At 40.5% G+C, this 3,495-nt stretch overlaps 1 long non-coding RNA gene across 2 annotated transcripts; it reads right to left on the bottom strand.

The window, feature by feature from the left end:
- Nucleotides 1-2,060: 2,060 nt before the first annotated feature.
- LOC109196180 (uncharacterized) lies at nucleotides 2,061-3,255 on the bottom strand. 2 transcript variants are annotated; one of them, XR_002057653.1, is made up of 3 exons: nucleotides 2,840-3,255; nucleotides 2,306-2,436; nucleotides 2,061-2,100 (listed from the first exon to the last, which is right to left on the bottom strand). It is a non-coding gene; the product is annotated as an uncharacterized LOC109196180 (long non-coding RNA). The 2 variants fall into 2 exon arrangements; XR_002057652.1 differs by lacking the exon at nucleotides 2,061-2,100 and having other exon boundaries at nucleotides 2,178-2,436.
- Nucleotides 3,256-3,495: the final 240 nt, after the last annotated feature.

Here is a 3,495-nt window from a genome sequence, read left to right on the forward strand (position 1 = left end):
CCCCACTCGGCGACACACCCGCCGGGGGTCAAACTCTGGTAATTGGTGATTCTGTTCTCAGACATGTGAAGCTAGAGACACCGGCAACCATAGTCAATTGTCTTCCAGGGGCCAGAGCAGGCGACATTGAAGGAAATTTAAAACTGCTGGCTAAGGGTAAACGTAAATACAGTAAGATCATAATTCACATCGGCAGTAATGACACCCAGTTACACCAATCGGAGGTCACTAAAATCAATATTGAATCGGTGTGTAACTTTGCCAAAACAATGTCGGACTCTGTAGTTTTCTCTTGTCCCTTGTCCTTCACACCAGTCTATTAATTAACGAAAGCCTGATGCTTAGCCTCGTCCACCCCAGCTGTAAAACTCAGAAACCAGTCTTACTTGTTATCATCTATCATCCACCTGGGCCTTACACAGAGTTTCTCTCTGATTTCTCAGACTTTTTATCTGATTTAGTGCTCAGCTCAGATAAAATAATTATTGTGGGTGATTTTAACATCCATGTAGATGCTACAAATGACAGCCTCAACATGGCATTTAATCTTTTATTAGACTCAATTGGCTTCTCTCAAAATGTAAAAGAACCCACCCACCACTTTAATCACACTCTAGATCTTGTTTTAACATATGAAATAGAAACTGAACATTTAACAGTGTTTCCTGAAAACCCTCTGCTGTCTGATCATTTCCTGATAACATTTACATCTACAATAAGAGTAGTGGAGAGTAGACTTTATCAAAGTAGATGTCTTTTCTGAAAGTGCTGTAACTAAGTTTAAGAATATAATCCACCCACTGTTATCATCTTCAATGCCCTGTACCAACATAGAGCAGAGCAGCTATCTGAACGCTACTCCAACAGGTCGATTATCTTGTTAAAAATTTTACCTCCTCACTACGTACGACTCTGGATACTGTAGCTCCTGTGAAAACTAAGGTCTCAAATCCGAAGTACCTGACTCCGTGGTATAATTCTCAAACACGTAGCCTAAAGTAGATAACTCGTAAGCTGGAGAGGAAATGGCGTGTCACAAATTTAGAGGATCATCATTTAGCCTGGAGAAATAGTTTGCTGCTTTATAAGAAAGTCCTCCGCAAAGCCAGAACATCTTACTATTGTTGCAAAATCAGTTTTACCCCGGTTCTTTTATTCGTCGAAACTTCCAGAAAACGGCACCGGAACTCAGTAGTCATTTTTACAAAACTTTATTCATCTCTATTCATCTTCATTTAAGCATGCACTTCTAGAAGGGAAGACGAGGCCGGTGTCCCTCTGAAACAATCTTCACCCCTTTGTTAGTTCCAGGCAGCTTTATAGAGGCGACCCCATCATAAATCCCCCACAGTGTGCTAGAACTCTGTGTCTGTGTCTATGTGCACGAGCACGTGAATGCCTGTGTGTGCGCGTTCCCGCGTGTCTATGTGAGTGCACGTGAGTGAGTGTGCATGTGGATGTGTGAGTGTAACAGTTAAAACACTGAGTGGGTGTCTCTTCCTAGGGGCCATAAATACCATCTCCCCTCCAGACCACAGTTATCAAGTTAAATATCGCGACCCCCCACACAGGTATCCTCTGGGGAATTTCCACTCAGCAATAACTCCTCTTTGTCTTACTTTCACAGTTCAACTAGGGAGGGTCTCCTAAGATCTACTCCTAAGTTCATGACACAGCGAGGCCTTTATTTATATCCAGGGCAGTGTCAGTGTCTCTACCATAATTCTACATTCTATCTTAACACATTTCTAAACTCTAAAGCAAACTAAACATTCCTACATATCTAAACTCTAAAATAAGCTAAACATTTCTACACTATTCATCACTGATTGAAGAAAATAAGAATCCCAGGTTTCTCTTCAGCACTGTAGCCAGGCTGACACAAAGTCAGAGCTCTACTGAGCCAACAATCCCTTTAACGTTAACTAGTAATGACTTCATGAACTTCTTCACAAGTAAAATTTTTATCATTAGAGAAAAAATTACCAATAATCATCCCACAGATGTAATATTATCTACAGCTACTTTTAGTACCATCAATGTTAATGTGACCAAGTGGTCGGCGGGGTTATAAAAGAAATAATAAAATGACAACGCCACCTAGGGGAATTTCACCCCCAGGAAATATATGTTTAAGGGCCGCACAAAGTCAAGGATGCACACTGAGGCAGGTTGACTCCAATATTAAAACAGTTTTATTTATAGTAAAAGAAATAAAGGATAAAATATTAGAAGAACAAAATGTAGCGTCTTTGTTGACAGTGTCCTAAAAGTACAATAAAATAATAATGGAACTTGGACTTACCAGCAGCCGTGGACCCAAAAGAAAATCACACAAAACGAAAATCACTGCAGCCCACCAGGTGCTGTACAAAAGAAAATGTGAAAACGACCCACCACCTGAGGTCCCAGGGCCACTGGCACGTCCTTCGTCCACTGAAATAAAACAGAAATATGTTAAAAGAATAAAAGGGACACTGAGCGTCTAGCTCGCTACAGATTATAAAAAACTAAAACACACTTTAATAAAAGAAACCGCACACACGCACACCATCGTTGTATTTTTACTCAGTTGTATATAGCATTTGTATTCTATTTTTATCTTATTGTATATTTTATTCTATTTTATTCTACTGTATATAGTATTTTATTTTATTCTATTCTGTACAGTTGTGTACTGTATTTATTCTTATTTTATTTTATTCTAATTTTTGCTTCATAACTTTTGCACTGTCCACTTCCTGCTATGACAAAACAAATTTCCCACGTGTGGGACTAATAAAGGTTATCTTATCTTATCTTATCTTATCTTATCTTATCTTATCTTATCTTATCTTACCACACTGGAAGGCTTATGCCCCACGGGTCCACTCGTACTGGTAGTAGTTGTCCAAGCCTCAATCGCAAGCTGGTCTGGCTCCCCACAGGCTAAGACCAGCAACGGAGGCAATTTAAAATTCCCGGCACGACACTCGGGCAAAGGATTGCTTCAGCCCGATCACAGAAGCGTGGGCACACGCAACAATCCAGAGATAAAATAAAATAAAACCAGGCGAACCAGGAAATGGTAGGCCTACTTAATAGAACAAGATAAGACAAGATAAAACAATTCAAAACCAGACAAGACAGCAGGCTCCACCGAGGAGGAGCCCTCATAACAACAGCTAGGCAGGCGTCTTGATTCTTCAATTAAGGCTGTGCGAGTTGCCACGGAGGTGAAGGCAGCGATCAAACCCTAAAACAGATAAATGTAACCTTAGCAAGGGCGTAGATTTGGCATGGACGGAAGGGACATGTCCCCACCAATATCCAGCGATTATTGAATTGTCCCCACCAATAACTTGATCGCTTCTTGTAAAGAAAAACAAACCCGATAGAAAGAAAAAAAACGATCTGTCAACGTCTCATTCACCAAGCGGTGCAGAAAGAGTTAAATTACGTTCTCTACTGGAGTCCTGCCTCATGTGACAAATATGGCCAATGTGATTGGCTGAG

This window comes from Oreochromis niloticus, linkage group LG20 (genome assembly GCF_001858045.2).
Source record: "Oreochromis niloticus isolate F11D_XX linkage group LG20, O_niloticus_UMD_NMBU, whole genome shotgun sequence".
NCBI classification, from domain to species: Eukaryota; Metazoa; Chordata; class Actinopteri; order Cichliformes; family Cichlidae; genus Oreochromis; species Oreochromis niloticus.